Source organism: Mesoplodon mirus (genome assembly GCF_964341445.2).
Source record: "Mesoplodon mirus genome assembly, chromosome: 16".
Lineage (NCBI taxonomy): Eukaryota > Metazoa > Chordata > Mammalia > Artiodactyla > Ziphiidae > Mesoplodon > Mesoplodon mirus.
Window position 1 is genome coordinate 64,088,503 of NC_138992.1, and position 23,774 is coordinate 64,112,276.

Sequence of the window (23,774 nt, forward strand, 5' to 3'; positions counted from 1 at the left end):
GGATTCGAATCCCAGCTCTGCCAGGGTGTAACCTGGGGCAGGTTCTGTGGCCTCTCTCTGCTCGACCCCACCTCTGTTAACACTTGGATCATTGTGAGCCAGTTGTGAGTTAATGCGTGTGATGCACTTAAAACAGGACCAGGCCTGGCACATGGTTAAACACCCAAAGTGGGCTGTCATTATGAAAAACAAATTTCATCCTGTTTGGGAAGAGAGTGGGGTTCGTTTTCGTCGTCACTGGCAGGGCACAGCTTCTCTTGTGGCTTTTCTGAACAGGTTGCCTGCACTCACTGCCCCTGCTCAGGTCACTGTGTGTTAGGCTGGCCCCGAGCTGGTGGGAAGAGGCATGTAGTTCCGTTACATCAGGGTTGTTCTTGGCTAGGCAGCGCCTCTCCTGGGGGCATGCGTCTTCTCTCCCAAGCCCCATAGTGATGCCTGGACTCTGTGCTTCACTGGGTCTGGAGGGTCATCTCCCCTACGAAGTAAAGAGTGACCACAGGGAGAAAGAAGACAAAGCTTTCAGGTTATTAATAGCTTCCAGACGAGATGCTCTTGCTATGGGCTTCAGATAATTATGATGTGAGCTGTTGGCTATAATCAAGTTTAATTGCTAAGGAGCACAGGGATGGAGCCCGAAACACACATGCTCATGGGCTATCTTTGTGCTTTTTCTGTCCTATTCTAGACTGAAAAATCTCTGATCAGGTCTCCAACCAGCAAGTTCTGGTAACTCCAGAGCCTTTTGTGGTACTTGGAGCGGGCCTACGACCACTACCCAGTGACTCTCCTGGGTCGTCCACTTCCTCATGTCTTGGCTTATGTGGTTTATTATAGACGGGAAGGTGGGATGGATTGTGTAAAAGTACAGAGAGATAATGCCCGGGAAATACAGAAATGGGCCTGTTTGCTCACCTCCTCTCATGGAGGGCGATCTATGATCACGTGAAAGTGTGTGTGTGTATATGTGTGTGTGTGTGTATTAGACTTGGAGGTGTAGAAGAAAAAACACAGGGGTTGCTTTATACTGTCTCCTAGAAATATGACCTTACCTTGCTATTGCTAGAGTAGGAATGTTTGCATTTCTTCTACTCTGTATTTTTTCATGATCAAATGATATTGTATAGATTATTATCAAAACCTCTTCCCTCTCTCTCTCTCCGTAGTGAGTTTATTGCCTGGGGCGCCACATGCAGAACTTGCTTGCCCAAAGAAAGGAAGCAAAGGCCTAATGAATTGATTTTTCTGTATTTAATTATACTTACAAAAGATTTTACCTAAAAAGTTGAAAAAGGGTGATGTCCGAAGTAAAGTTAGGATTCATATCAATGAACCATGTGACTCATGCAGATAATGGTCGAGTTATCAGTATTTGTTATTATTTGGGTTTCTTCTGCCTTTAGGAACTGGCATCAGTTCCTTCTCTATCCACTTTGAAGGCTTTTGGCTACAATAACACCTGGCAAGTGTCTCAGAAAATCTCTGCAGGCTCCACTTCCTACCCTGAATTGTCAACCAGCCTGCTTTGCCCAGGTGCCTCCCATTTATGCTCATTGCCTGGCACCTTGTTTCTTTCCCTCTGCTTGGCCCCTGTGGATTTCAGTGGACTGTTTCCTTGGATCTTCACTATGACTCTACCAGGATGCTGAGCTTTCTTTCTCTTGGCTCTTTACTGAGGCTTGGCCTGTCCCACTGTGTACAGAGTGCCTACTCCAGCTCTCAAAACCTCCACTGAGGTCTGGGGCACTGGACTCCCTTATCCTGGTGTGGAATTCCGACATTTAAGCCACAAACAGGTGTTCCACTGTACAAGGCTATAACCCTTGGGAGGGGCTATCTCATGTCTGTAGGTGGTGAACTCACTGGGTAGGCATAGGCCAACGTTAATGAGGCTTGTGAATATAAGTTACGTGTGAGTCAGATACCATTACTGTGTTCCATAATGCACTGTTCTCTTTCTAAAAGGGCCAGATATGTTATCACTGATTTTATTACCTAATTTGCTATGATTTGCTCTCTCTTTGTATTCTTCTCTTATTAGAGATATTTGCTGAAATACTTTGTGTAAATATAATTTGAAAAATTCACTGTTTTTTTTTTTAAATTGCCATTGTGTTAACAGGCTCAGTGACTGATTTCCCTTATGACTCCATACAATCTAAACCTGCTGTCGTGATTAAATGTCACTTCTCCAGGTATAGGACAAATAGGTCAAAGTCTGTGTCAACAAAGTGTTACTAGTCCCAAATGGATGAGTTTCTAATTTCATTATTGTTCAAATCAGATTTTAAGTGACCAGTTTAGTCATTTCGACATTATTATTGTATTTTTATCCATTTAATTTCCAGAATTTCTTCTTCCTAGATATTCCTTTTGGTTTCCTATAAATTACTTAGTTTAGAATAAACTCATGATATTTTATTCATTAACCTGCCCTCCGTATTCAAGTTTCCATTAAATGTGCTTTTCTTTCTTTCCCGCAAAGGGTTCTTTTACTATCAGTTTTGTGAGGTCTTTTTTTTTTGTAGCTAAATAATCTTCCTCTTATAACATGCAGTTTTCTTTTTACTAGAGCTAGAATTTATCATGCCAGAGTTTTCGAATGAACTTTCTTTTCCCCACCTTACATCATGTATATTGTTTCTCTGTTAAATGAATAGAGTGAGTTCAAGGTTTCTACGTAAATCCCCAGTGGCTTATGCTTCTGAGTTGCACAATTGCCTGTCATGCAAAGAAACATGAGACTTTGAGACCCGGGGGCCATCTCTTCAGCAAGTTTGATATTAATAATTTGGAATCCAGTTGTAATATCCACTGAGGGAGGCAGCGTGGGAGCGTGGAAAGGGAGTGAAAGTGGAACTTGAGTTTTTGTGTGAGACTTGGTCCTGCCACTTAACCACCATGAGACCTTGGGCCACCCAGCTGCTCTGGTCCATCCCATTAACTTGGGAATATGAAAGTGATACTTCTCAACAGATCTAGAGATAATTCTTTTTTTAAAAAAAAATTCAAGTATAGTTGTTTTACAGTGTTTCAGGTGTTCAGCAAAGTGATTCAGTTTCATATATATATATATATATATATATATATCTGTATGTATATATTGTTTTTCAGATTCTTTTCCACTCTAGGTTATTACAAGATATTGAATATAGTTCCCTGCACTATACAGTAGGTCCTTGCTGTTTATCTGTTTTATATATAGTAGTGTGTATCTGTTAATCCCAAATTCCAAATTTATCCCTCCCTGCCCCTTCCCCTTTGGTAACCATGTTTGTTTTCTATGTCTGTGAGTCTATTTCTGTTTTAGTAAGTAAGTTCATTTGTATCATTTTTTAGATTCCACATATAAGTTATGTCATATGATATTTGTCTTTGTCTGACTTCACTTAGTATGATCATCTTTAGGTCCATCCATGTTGCTGCAAATGACATTATTTCATTCTTTTGTATGGCTGAGTAATAGTCCATTATATATATATTACATAAGAATATGACATCTTCTTTATCCATTCATCTGCTGGTGGATATTTAGGTGGCTTCCATGTCTTGGCTATTACAAATAGTGCCGCTGTGAACACTGGGGTGCATGTACCTTTTCCACTTAGAGTTGTCATCTATTCTGGATATATGCCCAGGAGTGGGATTGCTGGATCACATGGTAATTCTATTGATCTTTTTAGTTTTTTAAGGAACACTCTCCCTAGTAGGAGGGAGAGTAGGAGGGTTTCTACAGAGATAACTCTACCCCGTGGACATTACACATTTGGCAGTAAGATGACATGAAATAAGTGAATACCATGTGCTTTCATTCAGCCAAGTTTTATAGTCACAGACTTTGTGCTAGATGCTGGAACAGAACTGCTTTCACAGGGCTTAGTCTAGGGGAGAAGACAAACAATAAACAAGTAACCAAAAAGTAATGAAAAATCATGGTAAGTGCTAAAAATAGAGGAAACCACATGGCATGGCATTTGCTGAGGAGATGCTTAAATAGAAATCAAAATCCGTAAGAGGAAACGAAGGCTTAAAGGATATTTGAAAACTGTGACATGTAAAATGTGACGTCAGTCCATCATTCTAGTATCAAAACCCCAGAATAGGATTCTTAAACATGTCTGAGCGTCGTTATTATCAGAGAAGCATCCTTAAAAATGCAGATTCCTAGACCCACCTCTCAGGGTCTAATTTTTTTTTTTTCCTCGCCACAAGGCTTGTGGGATCTTAGTTTCCCGACCAGGGATTGAACCTATGCCCCAGCAGTGAAAGCACTGAGTCCTAACCACTGGACAACCAGGGTATTCCCTCGGGGTCTGATTTAGTAGAACTCTGGTCAGACCCTAGAATCTGTTCCTTTTAAAAATTTCCCAGATGATCCTGTTGGTGTGTCAGGGCTGGAAACTATTCTCCCGGAGAAACTCTAGACAGAACTGATTACCTTTCAAAGGAATGACTGTGGCTTGGTCTTCTTGTATCTTGCTTGCCATCTGCCATATATAGCTTCTTGCCTCAATCTTCATTGCTGAAACTTCTGTGACATTGGGCCATGGGCCTCCCCAACACTGTTTCGGAGCTGGTGCTCATTTCCCAGCACGTGTGTTATTTGGGGGGAACCTCTGAATGCTATTGGGGAGGGAGGTCTGCTTCTGTGCATGTATTGGAATTCTGATGCATAATGTAGTATGTTGAGTAGATTGTTGTGGGTTGTTTTGGAAATCTGAATGCTTTCTGTAACTTTATACCTATGGGAAACATACTGGGAATTCCATGAAAGTAAAGGTTGAGATTCCCTCCCAGCAAAATTCACTGTACTTTCCCCCTCTGCCTAGTTTTAAGATAACATATATAATATAAATATATAAATATATATATATGTGTGTGTGTGTATAATTGAGTGGTTTTAAATATGGAACTAGTACTAGCTTTTATGCTGGGATCCTGAGGTCTAGCAAAGCTCAATTTGAGTCTTGGGGTAAAAGGAACCAGGAGCTCCTTCCTCTTTTTCTCTGTCTCTGGGGATTTTCAGGAAAGCCAGTAGCAGTTTATTTGAGAACATAGAGTTGCCACTGGGATTTACCCATGAGAGACTTTTTCAAAAATTTGTTTATTTCAGAAATCCTCCTGTGGTCCAAGCTATATTTTTAAAAGACTGGTTGCTTGCAGTCCAGTAGTTTAGGGGCTCATTTGGTGTGACAAATGACAAATAATCTTTTAGGACACAGCTTGTCCTGAATAGCGATGCTTAGTAGTCTGGGAGTATGAACTCAAGTCATCTTTTGTGCCCAGTGATGGCTGCCTTTAGGACCACCCAGCCTGAATGATGACGGTCATTCTTTGGTGAGGGGTTAACACATGGTCTCTAAGTGGATTTATCTTTATAAAGCCCTGTGTGACTGTCAGGGCTAACCCTCTCCTCTAATGAAGGAGAACTCACAAACTTCAAGGTTTCTCTGGTAGGAGGACCTTCAGGTGGGGTGAATAACTTACCAGTAGGACCCTGACATGTCTGCTTATCTTCCCCAGGGATGTCTCACTTTTGCTTCTGCATCATTTCCACACTTATCCCAAGGTATAGGGGTGGGCTGGGTGGCCCTGCTGTTTGATGTGCTGATAACTATGGAACAGACAACCCCCTTCCTTTGTTTTCTTGGGCATACTGAAAGAGGCTGCAGCTTGTAAAAGGCTTCCACAAATCCTGAGAACAACAGGAAAATAAACTCACAAAATACAAGAAGCTGTAAACCTGATTGATTTCTAAGGTATTGATTTTAGATCCTAAAAAGCTTTTTTTTTTTGCGGTACGCGGGCCTCTCACTGTTGTGGCCTCTCCCGTTGCGGAGCACAGGCTCCGGATGCGCAGGCTCAGTGGCCATGGCTTACGGGCCCAGCCGCTCCGCGGCATGTGGGATCCTCCCGGACTGGGGCACGAACCCGTGTCCCCTGCATCGGCAGGCGGACTCTCAACCACTGCGCCACCAGGGAAGCCCTCAGGCCTGATTTTATCCTCCATCCTCTCTTGAGGATTCTAATGTCTTGGGAGTAAAAAAAACTCACAGTTACCAGGCCAGACGTAGTGTCTACCTTGGTCTCCTACCTACTTCACAAGGAGGGTTCTCTCTCATAACTGCCTCCTTTCCCTATAGTCAAGGCTCCTGTGTGTCAGGGTTCCTTTCTGGCGACTCCCTCAGATTTCTCCCTGTCTTACTTCTCTCCCCCATAGGGAGGTGAGGAGAGGAGGTGAGGGTGGAACTCACCTGGCTGGTAAAATCCCTTGAGAGCTGTAGGGACCACCTCTTAGCTGGAGCTTTGGGTGCTGAAACCAAGAGACAAGCCAAAGATTCAATACGGCAGGTTCAGGAGGAGAACGGGTGAGCGAGCGTGCAGAAATGTGTACGTCCCATCCTCTTTCTTTGAAACTATAAGAGGAGACGAAGCACTCACATCAGGTGAGAACGGTGTAATCCAGTGCGGCTCAGTCTTTTGACCTGGATTTGCAGACACGGTTTGCAGAGGGGTCCACTTGAGTGAGGGCCAGGATGGGGCTGGGCCAAAAAGGCTGAGAGGGGTGCGATGCAAACAGGGAGGACGAGGAAGTGTGGAAAGCATGGTGTGGAGCCTGCAAGTCTATCAGTTTGGCAGGAAGCAAGCGTCTTCCTGGGTGAGCATGACAGCGTGTTTGGGCCAGATTGTGGAGGCCTTGAAGGCGTTGTGACTTGTAAAGGATGTTTACACCCCTGGCATTTTTGCATTCAATAATGCTTACTTGATTTGGCATCTTCCAGTAAAACTTTATCAAAAATTACCCCACTGTCCATTTTCGGTTAATGAGAAGTGAAAACAGATAAAAATGAGAGCCTATAAATTATCCTCTGGAGTCTTTTTCAATATTACAATTAATTGAGTTTTCTGCATTATCATTGGGAATATAATCAAGGGATTAATTGATAATTTATAAAGTCTTTCTTTGTGTGTATATGGATTGTGTGTGTGTGTGTGTGTGTGTATGAATATTTCTTATTTTGGAGGAAGAACTCAACCTTTGTTAGGGCTTTAGTTGTTCTAGGGTAACTGGCTTTTCTGTTATAACAGATAATAATATGACCCTCAGGTGTGTTGGGGGTAGCTGTTAAACTGATTAATTCTCAGTGGGACATTGTGTGTTAATTAGGGCTTTATTTCTATTGGAGGGAAAAGCCAGTATGTTACCATATATGATGACTCTAAGACTCTCAGGAAACGTGAGAAATTAGTTTATTCCCTTGTAAAATGCTCAAAGCACTGTAAGAGAATTGCTCACAACTAATAAAATTCTAGAATTTCAGAGGTTGAATTTCACCTAAAGATATTCTAGGGGCCCCGCCCTACGCTCGGCCCAAGATGGCGGCGCCCGTCTGCGGTCTGCGGCTCCGGCCGCTGGTGCTGTCCTGGAACCGGGAGCTGCCGTGCGCCTGGCGCGCCCTGCACACCTCTGCGGTCTGCGCCAAGAACCGGGCGGCCCGAGTCCGAGTGGGCAAGGGGGACAAACCAGTGACCTACGAGGAGACGCACGCGCCGCACCACATCGCGCATCGTAAGGGTTGGCTGTCGCTGCACACAGGTAACCTGGATGGGGAGGACCATGCTGCAGAGAGAATAGTGGAAGATGTTTTTCTTCGTAAATTTATGCTGGGCACCTTCCCAGGCTGCCTGGCCGAATAGCTTGTTCTAAAGCGCTGGGCTAACCAGGTGGAGATCTGTGCCCTGGTCCTGAGGCAGCTACCTGCACGTAAGTTCTGCTTCCTTGTGGGCTACAGTGAGACTCTGCGGTCCCACTTTCACAAGTGTCCTGTGCATCTGCACCTCCAAACTGTGCCCTCAAAGGCTGTGTATAAGTATATCTAGGACAACCAACTTGTTTGCATCAGACTGTAGCCTGCAAAGGACAGAAACTTGTGGAAAAGGACTGAAGTAGAAACGGGGGAAATGCATCCCCTCAGACTCCTGAGGCTTTGTCTTCAAAGTTGGCTGTTGAATAAATAGACTCTCCGTGTTGTCTTGCTTCTTGGGCTGCCTAGAGAACTAGAATAGGGTTTCTTTGAGGATGCTCCAGGGTTCCCAGGAAGGCTGCCAGTTCCTGAGGTTTAGGTAATAGCTATGGTTCAGTGAGTATCTTGTGCCCATCACTGTGTCAGGAATTTTACCTGAAGTTCTTTGTTTTCTCTTTTTATTTTTTGCGGTACGCGGGCCTCTCACTGCTGTGGCCTCTCCCGTTGCGGAGCGCAGGCTCCAGACGCGCAGGCTCAGCGGCCATGGCTCACGGGCCCAGCCGCTTCGCGGCATGTGGGATCTTCCCAGACCGGGGCAGGAACCCGTGTCCCCTGCATCGGCAGGCAGACTCTCAACCACTGCGCCACCAGGGAATCCCTTTGTTTTCTCTTAAAATGGAAAGAGCTCTTTTTGGAGATTATAAAACAATATGGACACGTATTAAATCAGCCGTGAAGCTTACTTGTAATTCTACCCCAGAGAAAGCTACTGTGAACAGCTTGTTGTAACTCCAGATGTACTTTTATTCCACCAGAAATAATGTAGCACACAGTCATCTATTAAACAAGCTTAACTGCACCTCGTCTGTGCCAGACACTCTTCTGAGTAGCTTGGAACCCATCAATGACCAAAACATTCCATTCCAAAAAAAAAAAAAAGAAAAGATATTCTAGGGCTTCCCTGGTGGCACAGTGTTTGAGAGTCCACCTGCCGATGCAGGGGACGCAGGTTCGTGCCCCGGTCTGGGAAGATCCCACATGCCATGGAGCGGCTAGGCCCGTGAGCCATGGCCACTGAGCCTGCGTGTCCGGAGCCTGTGCTCTGCAAGGGGAGAGGCCACGGCAGTGAGAGGCCTGCGTACCGCAAAAAAAAAAAAAAAAAAAAAGATATTCTAGCCCAGTGGTTCTCAAACTTTAGTGAGCATCAGCATCATCTGGAAGGCTTGTTCAAACCCAGATTGCTGTCCACTCTGGACACCCACAGCCCTCTACATCTAGTAGGTCTGGTTCAGTGGGTCCAGGGTGGGGCCTGAGAATTTCTGTCAAGCGTCTGGGTGTTGCTGATGCCTGGTCTGGTGACAATTCCTCTTATTCTATAGAAAACTCTTTTCGTGGGCTTTGCTCATTGATTCATTAGTTTTTCCATTCAAGAACTATCTACTGCATTCCTCCTCTTCTCAGACAGTGTTGTAGGTGCTGAGCGATTCCCAACACCAAGTCCTGCTCTCCGGAAGCCTCTCTTCTAGTGCAAGAGGCTGACGGTACATCATGTAACTCTAGGCAGCGATAAGGAATGTGAAGAAGAACACCAAGCAGGACATCGCAGGAGCGTGGTGGCCAGGGACGATCTCTGGGGAGACGAGCCCTCCAGGCACAGGTGCAGGAGACCTGAAGGCCTGAGGCCGGAAGGGGTTGGGGTCTTTGGGGCTCATCTTACTGGAGGAGAGGGGGCAAGAGGAGGAAGAGTGCTCAGAGAGGGAGACAGGACACTGACGAGAGTCACGCACAAAAACCTTTCTGTTATCAAATAAGTTTGGGAAACACTGCCATTAAATGTTTTTTGTGTTTTGTTTTTTGTTGTGTGTGTTTTTTTTTAAATTTTTGGCCACGCCTTGTGGCATGCGGGATCCTAGTTCCCTGGCCAGGGATCGAACCCGGGCCCCCTGCAGTGGAAGAACGGAGTCTTAACCACTGGACCACCAGGGAAGGCCCCCTAAACGTTTTTCTTTATTGAAGAATTTCTTAAAGCCTTCACTCTGCCGATATGCATTAGAAATCTCCAGGAGAGGACTAAGGCATCTAGTCTCTCTCAAACTTGGATGACCAAGAAAACTTTTAACTCCACAGTCATCTCAGAGGCTGGTCTTCTTTGAAACCCATTTGGGAAATCTTGTTCTAGTGAATCTGTCTCCTTCATTTTCCAGCTGAGGAAACCAAGGACCACAGAAATGAAATGACTTGTCCAAAATCATGAAGCTTGGGGCAACATGGGGTGCTGGAAAGGAGTTTGGAGGGGAACCCTGGATGTGAGACTTGACTCTAGCACATTGTTAGTGGGGGGCCTGGGCACATCGCCCAAATTCTGTGGGTCTTAGTTTCCTCTCTTAAAATGAGGGGGCTGGGACTTCCCTGGTGGTGCAGTGGTTAAGACTCCGCACTCCCAGTGCAGGGGGCCTGGGTTCAATCCCTAGTCAGGGAACTAGATCCCACATGCATGCCGCAACTAAGAGTTCGTGTGCCACAACTAAGGGGCTGGCGAGCTGCAACTAAGACCCAGCACAAACAAACAAACAAACATTTAGAAATAAAATAAAATGAGGGGGCTGCACTATCTGCTTTCTAATGACCCTGAAGTCATTTGGGGGGAATGGCTCTTGGTTTCATCTTTTTTTTTCCACTTCTGAGTTTGTGTCAGCTAAGTAAGGCAAAATAAAAATATTGGGAGACACATATACATATATTCATCAAATACCACCATTTAGATTCTTTTTTGCTTGCAAATGAACACACTTGCCAGATTAGTAACTAAAATAAAATCTGTTGGAGAATGTACAACTCTACATCATAAAATGTTGGTAAGGAAAATAAGAAATGTATATAAAAAGACTAAGATCTATGGTAATGTACTTTCCTGAAAAATATTTTAACACAGATTTTAATTTTAATGAAATTCATATTTGATTTGAATACAAATGGTAAATCTCCCAACAGGTAAAACGTGCCTTTTTCTTGCATGCTTTGTGAGGGATTATTGAGGGAATCATAAAAAATAAAACTCTCAGATTTTAATCTGTTACTAGCTGGGGTTACTTTGGACTGGTGTTCTCTGGGCTTCATTTTCTTCATCTGTGGAATGAACCCAAATGTTCCTTAAAGACTCTATTAATTTAAGCTGGTGCCATAAAGTCACCTTTACAGCTCTGCTAATTCAATCTATATTTGACTGTTTTTGTCTGTATTAGCAATACAATCTTTGTCAAGGTGCGGGTTGAACCTGAGAGCTCCAGGGACTCGGGATGTGAATTACGTGTGGTAATGTGAAGTCAGAGGTGTCCTTCCCCATTCTGGGCCCATGGGCAGAGCGTACTTCCTGGCCCCCTGTGGTTTGTTGAGGTCATGTGACAAGTTCTGGCCAATGAGTTGTGTGTAGTGACAAGGTGCTACTTCCAGGCCAGAACATTTAAGTGCCAGAGCAAGACCCTGCAGAGCCTTCTTTTCCTCTGTCACCAGAGTGGCGCCGTCACCTTGGGTTCTGGAATAAGAAGTCATGGAGCGGATCTCCCTGATGACCCTTGTTAGATCATGAATTGTGTGCAAGGAATAAACCTTTGTAGTTATAAATCCTAAGATGTTTTGCGATGCTTGTTACAGCAACATCACATAGCCTATCCTGACTATTGGATTCAGTGAACTGGGGAAATCTCAAGAGACTGAAGGAAGACCAGCTATTGGGAACAGAATTATTTTAAGAGAAGATGCCAGTTGGCAGCCCCTCCCTCCCCCTCAGTGGACTTTGCCTAAGTAATTCTGCTGTTCCTATGAACAGCAAAGTTTACACACTTGGTTAAAGAATGAATGAACGAGCATAGGTTCTGTTATCATGTGTTCAAACTGATATACGTTATATAAGCACATCGTGCAAGAGGCAGTATACGTGGTGGTTAAGATCCCTGGTCGGGCTGGGTTACCTGGGTTCGGAGCCTGACTCTGTGTTACTTTGAGCAGTTTTCTTAAATGCTCCGGGCTCCAGTTTCTCCATCTGCATAAAGGGATAATAATAGTTTCTTATAGGGCTGTTGTGAAGAATAAGGTCTCTAATGTATGTCAAGAGTTTGGCTAGTGCTTTGACAGTCAATGAATCTTAGCCACTTTTTCCCCCTCTCTGCCTCTTCTCTTTCCCTCTTGTTATTATTATTGACATTAAAAAAATACTGAGGGCTTCCCTGGTGGCGCAGTGGTTGAGAGTCCGCCTGCCGATGCAGGGGACACAGGTTTGTGCCCTGGTCTGGGAAGATCCCATATGCCGCGGAGCGGCTGGGCCCGTGAGCCATGGCCGCTGAGCCTGCGTGTCCGGAACCTGTGCTCCGCAACGGGAGAGGCCACAGCAGTGAGAGGCCCGCGTACCGCAAAAAAAAAAAACAAAAAAAACTGAAAGGATAGACACAGTGTTAGAGTAGTCATCTCTGGGTAGCAGGATTCTGATTGATTTTTATTTTTGGGGTTTTTTTTTGGGTATCAAGTGTGTTTGTTCTGAACTTGAGTCGCCTTATAATCAGAAAAAGAAACTATTTAAAAATAGCATATTTACCGTGATTATTTTCCAAAAGAATATATGCCAGTATCCACACTAAATCCTATGATTGCTGTTTTTGCCTCACCATCTGGTGATCTGTTCAATATTTCTGTTGGGTTTTATCTGCTCTGAAGCCAGCTTTCCACCTTGATTTTTAAATTTTGTTAATGATTCTTTCCATCTCTTGGCCATATGTTGTGGAAACCAGTGAATCTCTTTGTTTCTTATAACTTTCCAAGTCTTATAACTTCTCTTTCTCCTAAATCCCTCTCACACTACTGTCCATTGCCCAGCTTTGTTCAAATCCTTACCACTTCATGCCTGGACTATTGGGTTTTCTTGTCTACAGGTTTCTTTCAATCCCTGTATAGTGACACTAGACTAATGTTCTTTTTTTTTGAAATTAATTTTTATTGGAGTATAGTTGCTTTACAATGTTGTGTTAGCTTCTACTGCCCAGCAAAATGAATCACATATACATATATTCCCTCCATTTAGGACACCACAGTACATTAAATAAAGTTCCCTGTGCTCTACAGTATGTTCCTATCAGTTGTCTATTTTATATATAGAATCAATAGTATATATATGTCAATCCCAAACTCCCAATTCCTTCCACCCCACCCCCCTTCCCCTTTGATATCCATAATTTGTTCTCTACGTCTGTGTCACTATTTCTGCTTGGCAATTAAGGTAATCTATGCCATTTTTCTAGATTCTGCCTATATGTGTTAATATACGATATTTGTTTTTCTCTTTCTGACCTACTTCACTCTGTATGACACTCTCTGGGTCCATCCACGCTAGACTAATGCTCTTAATGTACCACTTTGATTGTATCATCCTTTGCTGGAACTTTCAGGGGCTCCTCAGATTCCCCATCGCTGAGGATAAAATCCAATATCCTAGCTTGATATTGAAGGCTCTCCACATTTGCTTTTTCTCTGCTCTCCCAGATATTCCACTCGTTAATCTTATTTATGGACTTTTCCTACTATATTTTTGTACATGAATGCCTTTGCTCTCCTGCCCCCTTGATGTCCAAATTTTACTCATCCTTGAATATCTTGCTTAAATATATCCCTGTCCAAAATGTTCACGTTTCTGCTTTTGTAAACTGCAGTAGCTCTGTTCATTTGGCGGTTAATCACTGGCTTGTACTTTTCTTGTATTGAAAAGGTATTAGTGTGTATTAATGCCTTTTAACATTTCATGCGCTTCCCTCCTTTCTCTAAATAAATTGTAGTGTTTCTGAGGGTGTTTACATTTTTTAGCACCAGTGTCCTGCAGAAGATGGGTGATCTATGGGATATTGGTTGATGAATTCATATATTTTTAATATTTGATAAAAATAGATGTAAGAATAAAAAGGCTTCCTTTTTTTTAAAAAAAGAAAAGACAGAATTTCACTTTATTTTTAACGTTACTATTTATAATGTTGTTTATCCCGATAGTCTGAGCTTCTTTTGATGGTCAGATCAATATTTGCTTGACTATTTCCCAAAGTGAGCCTTCTCTAACTCACTTATTAGAGAAAGCCATTAAATTGATATTTTTTAGCTCTGCCCCCAACATTATTTCATTGATGTATCAAGTTACATATTTATTTATTATATACCCTTTAACATAGATTTATAATTTTTTATGCATTTGACTTTTTTTACTGGAGTATAGTTGCTTTACAATGTTGTGTTAGTTTCTGCCGTACAGCAAAGTGAATCATCCACATGTATACATATATCCCCTCCTCCTTGGATTTCCTTCCCATTTAGGTCACCACAGAGCACTGAGTAGAGTTCCCTGTGCTCTACAGTAGGTCCCTGTTGATTATCTATTTTATATATAGTAGTGTGTATATGTTCATCCCAAGTTCCTGATTTATCCTCCCCCCCCACATTTCCCCTTTGGTAACCATAAGTTTGTTTTCTATGTCTGTGAGTCTGTTTCTGTTTTGTAAATAAGTTCATTTGTATCAGTTTTAAAAATTAGATTCCACATATGAGTGATACCATATGATATTTGTCTTTCTCTGTCTGACTTACTTCATTCAGTATGACAGTCTCTAGGTCCATCCATGTTGCTGCAAATGGCATTATTTTGTTCTTTTTTATGGCTAAGTAATATTCCATTGTATATATGTACCACATCTTCTTTATCCATTCCTCTGTCAATGGACATTTGGGTTGTTTCCATGTCTTGGCTATTGTAAATAGTGCTGCAATGAACATTGGGGTGCATGTATCTTTTCGAATTATGGTTTTCTCAGGGTATATGCCCAGGAGTGGGATTGTTGGATCACACGGTAGTTCTGTTTTTAGTTTTTTAAGGAACCTCCATACTGTTCTCCATAGTGGTTGTACCAATTTACATTCCCACAGACAGTACATTCCACACCCTTTCCAGCATTTATTGTTTGTAGACTTTTTGATGATGGCCATTCTGACCGGTGTGAGGTGATACCTCATTGTACTTTTGATTTGCATTTCTCTGATAATTAGTGATGTTGAGTATCTTTTCATGTGCTTTTTGGCCATGAGTATGTCTTCTTTGGAGAAATATCTGTTTAGATCTTCTGCCCATTTCTTGATTGGGTTGTTTGCTTTTTTGGGGGAGGTTATTGTTTCCGTCATCTTCCATGAAGCCAAGTACCTGGCATGTAGTGAACACTGAACGTGTGCCCGATGACAGGCCGCAGAGCAGCAGTGCAGACTAGGAAGGAGGGGAAAATTGCATCGCAGACATTTTTTAACGTATTGAATCTTTGTCATGACTTTAATATTTTTCTTCTAGTGAACAAACAGCGCAATTTTTAATGACTGTAATTTAAAAATATAATGGGGACTTCCCTGGTGGCGCGGTGGTTAAGAATCCACTTGCCAATGCAGGGTACACGGGTTCGAGCCCTGGTCTGGGAGGATCCCACATGCTGCGGAGCAACTGAGCCTGTGCACCACAACTACTGAGCCTGTGAGCCACAACTACTGAAGCCCGTGCGCCACAACTACTGAAGCCTGTGGGCCTAGAGCCCATGCTCCGCAACAAAGAGAAGCTACCACAATGAGAAACCCGTGCACTGCAAGGAAGAGTAGCCCCTGCTCGCCTCAACTAGAGAAAGCCCGTGCGCAGCAACGAAGACCCAACACAGCCAAAATAAATAAATAAATTTATTTTAAAAACCAATATAATGATTTTTTTTAAAAGGCTCTCACTTTCTGTTATGGACTGAAATGTGTCCCCCCCAAAATTTATGTTGAAGTCCTAGTCCCCAGTGACTGTATTTGGAGATGGAGACTTTACAGGAATAATTAAGGTTAATGAGGTCAATGGCTGGAGCCCTAATTCAGTAAGACTGGTGTCCTTATAAGAAGAGGAAGCGACACCAGAGCTCTCTCTCCCCACACATGCACGGTGGGAAGGCCATGTGAAGACACAGTGAGAGAGTGGCCGTCTGCAAGCCAGGAAGAGAGGTCTCACCAGAAACCAACTTCGCCAGCACCTTGATCTTGGACTTCTAGTCTCCATAACTATGAGAAAATGCCTGTTGTTTAAGCCACCCAGTCTGGTATTTTGCAACAGCAGCCTGAGCGGACTAATATATCTCCCGACTCAGTACATCCATGTATTGGATTTACAGCACCTGCCTGTTTTATGGTGCCTGCTGCCATCTGGGTTTTGCAGAGATCTTACATTTCCCTTCCTGCAGAGTGATAATGCTGGCTGGCTATATGCATGTCCTTGCCTCCAGTTTGTGCTTCCTTGAAACTTACCCCGGAACACCCAAGGCTGGCTCTTCCTAGCAAGCAAGGAATGAGACAGCAAGCGGCTGTGATCACAGAACCTCTGGAGTGTGGAGACTGCACATGGGGCAAGTATAGGAAGCCCCAGCTCTGGACCATCTGATGCCAGTGCAACAGGGAAATCCCAACCTTTTGCTCTTTCTCCTTTTCTTTTTTTTTTTTTTGTAAAGGTGTGAGTAACATTTGAAAGGAATGTATGTCATGTAACGGCAGTCTTGGCAATGGCTTTCAGTTCCCTTCAAGTCCCCTGGAGTCGTGACTGCCTTTGGCCTTATTCTTCCTAGTTCACCTCTCTCAGTTGTGGATGCATCTTCCTGGGCTGCAGTTCTGTTTATGACGCCCTCAGAATACCAAAGGGCTTCCTTCACCCTCTGTGTCCTTGACCATGTCCTTGACGACTCTCAGAGAACATCAAACTTACAGGTACTTGCTCTTTCACCTCCAGGCTTATTCCCCTCTTAGGTTTGTTTGGCTCACGTGTCCAGCACTATTACTTGTATATATTTTTTTGGACAATGGGGGTCAAAATTGTTCACAAATAAATGGCCAAAAAGGAAGCCAAGAAATGTGCAGACATCTTCACCCCAGTTATTGGCTGAGAGGCACAGCCAATTTCTACTGCTTGAAAACAAAACGTGTTTCTTGGGGGCTGGAACACACACGCACAGAGAAATAAAATCGATGATTATGTGTGTACAAATTAATATATACGTTTGAGGATTTTTCAGAGTCAGATGGTATTTAGATGAGTCAGCACTGTGTGTGGTTTCCCTAAGCTCAGTATCTATGTATTCCAGAATCATGCTAAACTACTTGGACTCAAATCCTTGTCTTAGGCTCTGCTTCTGGGGGAATCCAAGCTAAGATATTTGCTACAGCAAAAACTTTCATATCTGTGGGGAGATAATTTTAGATCATCCTAACACCATGATTTTCGTTGGAATGCTTCCCTTGTGCTGTAATTAAGAGGCACAGTAGGAAAGCATCTTATTTAAGGAATAAGATGGTCATACGTTCTATTGTTATAGTGTCTGATTCATTGTTTGAACTAAATGCACATTAAAAATGGTAATTACACATGTAATCATTTTATACCGGGGCTGTTAGCGTGAACTGTTCATGGGAGGTATAAGGGATTACTGCCACCCTCACTGCAGTCTCATACATTACAATGTTTGTGACTCTTTGAGTATCATGTTTATAAGAAATCCCAAAAGATATAATGTAGGCCAGCATTTTTCAAGCTGAGCTGGCAGGGTTTGGATGAGGACTAATCCAAATTACTAGGGTAAATGTGGAGTAGATAGTGAGGAAGACTGGATCACTTAAGCTGCTTACTGTGACCATGACCTAGGACAGGTAATGAGATTTGCCCTGGTGTCTGGATGCTAGTTTTGGACTCAGCAAATTACTCTCCAATTCAATATGAATACTTTGAGCTTTTCAACTGCCTTTTATTTTTTTTTAAACTGCGTTTTTCCTACTAGTGATAGAATAAACATACATTTCAGAATTATGGGATGATCATACAGAAATTCACTAAAAGAAGCAAAACGGCCTTAAGGGGGTGATCATCAACATATAATTTTGGTCAAAGGAGCAGAACTAGTGAATAACCTAAGGGTTGATCCTGTGGTTGTCTGAATCCCCTGAAATAATTTGAAATTTTGTGATTTTTTTTTCTTTTAAATCTACCTCTTGACTTGCTATGTAGATTTCTAATGATACTGAAATCTTATAATCAAAGAGAGGTAGGAGTAATATTCAAAAGGAGAAATCCAATCAAATAAAGGGCTCATGCCAATATTGGGTTTGATCTGAAATTTGGGAAGTGTTCTTTAATCGGTCGAGTCACACACTCTTTTTTTTTTTTTTTTTTTTGCGGTATGCGGGCCTCTCGCTGCTGTGGCCTCCCCCGCCGCGGAGCACAGGCTCCGGACGCGCAGGCCCAGCGGCCATGGCTCACGGGCCCAGCCGCTCCGCGGCATATGGGATCCTCCCAGACCGGGGCACGAACCCGTATCCCCTGCATCGGCAGGCGGACTCTCAACCACTGCGCCACCAGGGAGGCCCTGAGTCACACACTCTTGAGGGATGATGCATAGCTGGTGCCTGGCACCTCTTCTCATATGCCAATTCTCATAATCATTTCAAACATTTTCTACTGCTACTTTGAAATCTAAAAGTTAGTTTTGCAACTTACTCCATGGCAAAACCAGGCCTGATCTGATAGTGGCTAGTTTTTAAATCACACTTAGTGTGAATATTCGTTCATTCATTGTTGCTGTAAACAATAGCATGCCTGATTTTGGAGCACCGTTCCAGGCTCTGCTGGGGGAGCTGCTTAATATACAGCATCACTCACCCTTTCCTTTTGTAAAATGTGAAAAAGTCTTCATTCCAAGGCACATCCAGCCTCAAGGGTTTGGGCTGAGAGATCCTGGACCTGAGTTCATGTTATTAGCTAACAAAGACAACCTTGATTAATTACAGTCGTGAGAAAGCAGATGCAGATGCTGATGACTAGGTCTGCCTGTGAAGCTAATAGCTTCTTTCAGGTCAGTGGCTGGATACCGCTTAATTATGATAATCATATGACATAAAGAAAAAGTTAGCTATTTGAAGCAAATCTATGTTAGGCTTCTCCAGAGAAACAGAATAGGAGTTATATATTTATACGAGGAGATTTCTGTAGGAGCTGGCTCATGTGGGTATAGAGGCTGAGAAGTCCCACAGTCTGCCATCTGCAAGCTGGAGAACTAGGAAAGCTGGGGGTGACCTTCAGTTCAAGTCCAAAAGCCTGAGAATTGAGGGGCTGCTGGTGTGAGTTCCAGAGTCTGAAGGCATGAGAATTGAGAGCTCCGATGTCTGAGGACAAGGGAAGGTGGACATCCCAGCTCAAGAAGAGAGAGAATTTTCCCTGCTTCCACCTTTTTGTCCTATCTGGGCCCTCATAGGATCGGATGATGCCCACACACTTTGGTGAGGGTGGATCTCTTTACTCAGTCTATTGACGCAAATGCTAATCTTCTAAAAACACCCTCACAGACGCACCCAGAAATAGTTTTACCAGTTGTCTGGGCATCCCTTACCCAGTCAAGTTGACACATAAAATTAACCATCGCAACTTCCAATGAGGGAAAAAAGGTATGTCAGTTTAGGGCATGTATAGGTCAGAATTTCGATTGACCAGAAATGTATCAGAAGTTAGCAAGAATAAAGTTACTCTTCATAAGAAGAGGTTGATGTGTCTTAGTGCTAGATGCCATGAATTGAAACGACTTAAGGCTCTTCTGATTTCACGCTTCAGGTGTCTCTGTGGGAGTCTGGCCACATGAGTAGGGAAGAGATGAGGGCAAATCCGTGGTGGCGAGTATAGTAACTTAGTAAAAGTGCTTGTGTTGATAAATTATCTTCATTATTGTTAGGTAACAAAGAGTCAGGGATTATCTGTTTTTAATTGGGTTGAATTTATTCTACCTCTTCATCAATGAGGTGATTACAAAAGAGAATGCCTTAAATTAGGACAATAGTACATACCTCATAAGGCTGCTGTGAAGTTGAAGTGAGAAAATACATATAAAGGCGTTTAGCACAGTATCTTACATATAATAAGTGCCCAGTGTTATCTTTTGGTAATAGTTCTCCCGTCAGTGACTGTAGACTTTGAGTATGAACGCTTCTCTAGATACAAGAATAAGTTTTATAGTGAGCCCTACCGGAAGCACCTACTGTGATAGAACTAATTTCTGTGGGTTGATGGGGTGATGGGAGGGTAACATTAAAGCTGTCCTGGAAAGTTTATGTCACTCGGATGTCTATAAAATCCAGTGGATGGCCGCGATGATGCCAGTGACTGCAGGGACATTTGCACATGAGATTATTCTCTTATGTCTAAGCGTTGCTCTAGACTTGGATCTTTCCTGGGAGAATATGCTTCTTTGAGTGTCTGGAAAGCAAACAGGAGTTGTGTCATACCTATGGCTGTTTACCTGGAAGGTGTTTCTTGGCAGTGACATCCTTCCCAGGAGGTAAATTTAATCTGCTGTTAACAGTTGGTGTGCTCTTCTGAGTCTTCACCATAATACTGAAGTCAATGTCATACAACATATTTGGAATGTATTTTTCAGGTAATGTAGGTTTCTCTGCCATCCTTATGGCAGCCAATTAGGGATGAAACTGGAGACGGAAATCTAAATAGCGAGCTTCTTTTTTATTTAGGATGCTTCTAAAACTGCTACTAACAGTTCCAAAAATATTTTGGGATTTTCAGCTCTAATAGGTTTAATTTCCTTGGCAGTAGAGACCTATACAATTCTCTCTCTCTTTTTAAAATATGGGATCCTAGTTCCCTAACCGGGGATTGAACCTGCGCCCTTGGCAGTGAAAGCATGGAGTCCTAACCACTGGATTGCCAGGGAATTCCCCTATATACTTCTTATTATTAAACTCTTGCTTTTTTGTATTTTGGAGACATGTGTCCACAAATGGAGAGAAGATGGGATTTGGTTTCAGATAGAGCCAAGTTCTGATTTTGGCTCTCTTACTTACTAATTGCTGATCTTAACTGCTCAGGGACTCAGCTTTCTCATCTGTAAATTGAGAACGAAAATATATTTTTTTCCTCCACGAAGTTGTTAGTGTTGAGTGGCACAGAAGATGTAAAGTGCCTAGTGTAGTTTCTGGAAGATAGTTATTCTACTTCTCAGTGAATTATAGTTCAACTAAAATAGTATGTGGGGTTTATACTCTTAGAAATTAAATCTTTGAGAAATTGCCAACTTTGGACAGATGGACTTTACAAATGAATTTCTTTTTTTATACAAATATTCCTTACTTTTACATTTATACTCTACATAGATAACTGATTAAAAATAGCACATTTATAGAAAAGTGGCTTTTCCAGATATGCATTTAAACAACATCTCACCCATACCTCTGTGATTTATATCCATAGCTTAGATGATTATAACTCCCTTAGAGGTGAAACTTAAGAAACAAAATAATGTGTGCAAACATTTAGTTGATGGTAAATATGCAATAAATGACTATCATTATTTATTACAAGGGTTGCCAAACACTTTTAAACAATTTTAAACAATTTTTAAAGGTTACACTCCATTTACAGTTATTACAAAATATTGGCTATATCCCCCGTGTTGTAAGATACATCCTTGTAGCCTATCTTATACCCGATAGTTTGTACCTCCCACTTTCCCAGGCAAACTTTTTCTATAAAGGGCTGAATAGTAAATATTTTACTCTGAGGGCCATACGGTCTTTATAGCAACTACTCAATTCTGTTGCTGTGGTTGAACGTAGTTACGCACAATGTATAAATGAATAAATATGGCCGGGTTCCAATAAAACTTCATTTACCGGATTTGGCCGGTAGTTTGCCCATCCCTAATTATTATAATAATTTAGCCTGGGAGAAGTCATCATGAAGTATTGGGCAGATCGATCATAAAAAAAATGGAGAATTGCTTTACAGATACTGTGTTCTCATCCATCAGGTATGCGCTGAGTGCTCACTATGTGTCAGGTGCCCCTGTAGGAGGTGCCGTAGATATAAGAACAACAAAAAAGTCCATTATCCCGTATAGACTTCCTTCAAGTTTTAAAAAATATATTTATTAGAAATTTACACAAAGATGATACATTTGTTAGCTGATTATTAGTAGCTGAGAGAGATAAAAGTACTAATTCCAGGGCTCCCCTGGTGGCGCAGTGGTTGGGAGTCCGCCTGCCGATGCGGGGGGCGCGGGTTCGTGCCCCGGTCCGGGAGGATCCCGGGTGCCGCGGAGCGGCTGGGCCCGTGGGCCGTGGCCACTGGGCCTGCGCGTCCAGAGCCTGTGCTCCGCAGCGGGGAGAGGCCGCAGCAGTGAGAGGCCCGCGTACTGCAAAAAAAAAAAAAAAAAAGTACTAATTCCAGAAGGTATGTTTGAAAAATTTTTTTGCTTATTAAAATTTGTATTCAATTAGAAAAACCTGAAAATATGGAACGTTATAAAGAAAACAAGAAAAAATCCCTTGTAATTTCAATACCCTCAGCTAACAACTTTCAATACATGGTGTGTTTCCTTCTAGTCTTTTTTTTAATGACTTCCTGACTCCTAATTTACGTACCATAAAGTTTACCCAGTTGAAGAATATAATCCAATCATTTTTAGTAAATTTATAGAATTGTGCAACCATCACCAGAATCCACTCTTAGAAAAATGTCTTTTTTTCCCCTGAGGTGAAGCTGACATAAGCTGCACATAATTAAAATATATAATTTGATAAGCTTTGACATATATATGTACCTGTGAAACCGTCACCACAATCAAGACTGCAGGACTATGCAACATTGCCAAAAGCTTCCTTGAGTTTCTCTGTAATCCCTCCCTTCTGCTTGGCCCTGTCCCGCCCCATCACCACAGACTGGTTTTTTTATTACTTTAGATTAGTTTGCATTTTCTAGAATTTTATAAGTTGAATTACACAGTATGGACTTTTTTATGTCTACTTTCTTTTTTTTTGCGGTACGCGGGCCTCTCACTGTTGTGGCCTCTCCCATTGCGGAGCACAGGCTCCGCACGCCCAGGCTCAGTGGCCATGGCTCACGGGTCCAGCTGCTCCACGGCACGTGGGATCTTCCCGGACCGGGACACGAACCCGTGTCCCCTGCATCGGCAGGTGGACTCTCAACCACTGTGCCACCAGGGAAGCTCATGTCTACTTTCTTTCACTGAGCGTAATTATTTTGAGATTTATCCATGTTTTAATGTGTATCAATAATTCATTTCTTGGTACTACTAAATAGTATTCCATTGTATGAATATACTACAATTAGTTTATCTGCTCACCTCTTGATGGACGTTTTTGTTGTCTCCGGTTCTTGGCTCCTACAAATAGAGCTGCTCTGAATATTTGTATGTAACACTTCATATGGACACATGTTTTCATATCTCTTGTGAAAATACCTAGGAGTGAAATGCTTGAATCATAGGGTAGTTATATGTCTAACTCCTTAAGACACTACCAAACTGTTTTCCAAAGTGTCTGTAACATTTTATGTTTCACCTCGCAGTGCATGAGAGTTCTAATTGCTTGACAGCCTCACCAGTACTTGGTATAATTATCTTTTTAATTTTAACCATTTGAATAGGAGCTTAGTGGTATTTCATTGTGTTTTTTTAAAAATTGAAGTGTAGTTGATTTACAATGTTGTGTTTCAGGTGTACAGCAGAGTGATTCAGATATATAAATATATATATATATATTTTCAGATTCTTTTCCCGTATAGGCTATTACAAAATATTGAGTAGAGTTCCCTGTGCTATACAGTAGGTCCTTGTTGGTTATCTATCTTATATATAGTCGTGTGTATATGTTCATCCCAAACTCCTATTTACTTCCCCCCTTTCCCCTCACTGTGGCTTTAATTTGCTCTTCCCTAATGACTAGTGATACTGAACATTGTGCATGTTCTTATTTGCCATCCACAGGTATTCTCTGGTAAACTGTCTGTTGAAAAATATTTTCCCCAATTGTTTTAGAAGTTTTATAGTTTTATAGAAGTTTTATAGTTATAGGTTTTACATTTAGGTCAGTGATCTATTTTCAGTTCCTTTTTTATATGGATATCTAATGGTTTCAGCACCATTTGTTGAAAAG

At 42.3% G+C, this 23,774-nt stretch overlaps 1 protein-coding gene and 1 pseudogene across 3 annotated transcripts in view; both read left to right on the plus strand.

Moving 5' to 3' along the window:
• Positions 1 to 23,774, plus strand: part of SLCO5A1 (solute carrier organic anion transporter family member 5A1) — a 122,111-nt gene that overhangs the window by 17,441 nt on the left and 80,896 nt on the right. The window lies entirely within an intron of this gene.
• Positions 7,375 to 7,911, plus strand: LOC309791914 (small ribosomal subunit protein uS3m-like; annotated as a pseudogene). Its single transcript has one exon. The product of its transcript is annotated as a small ribosomal subunit protein uS3m-like (transcript).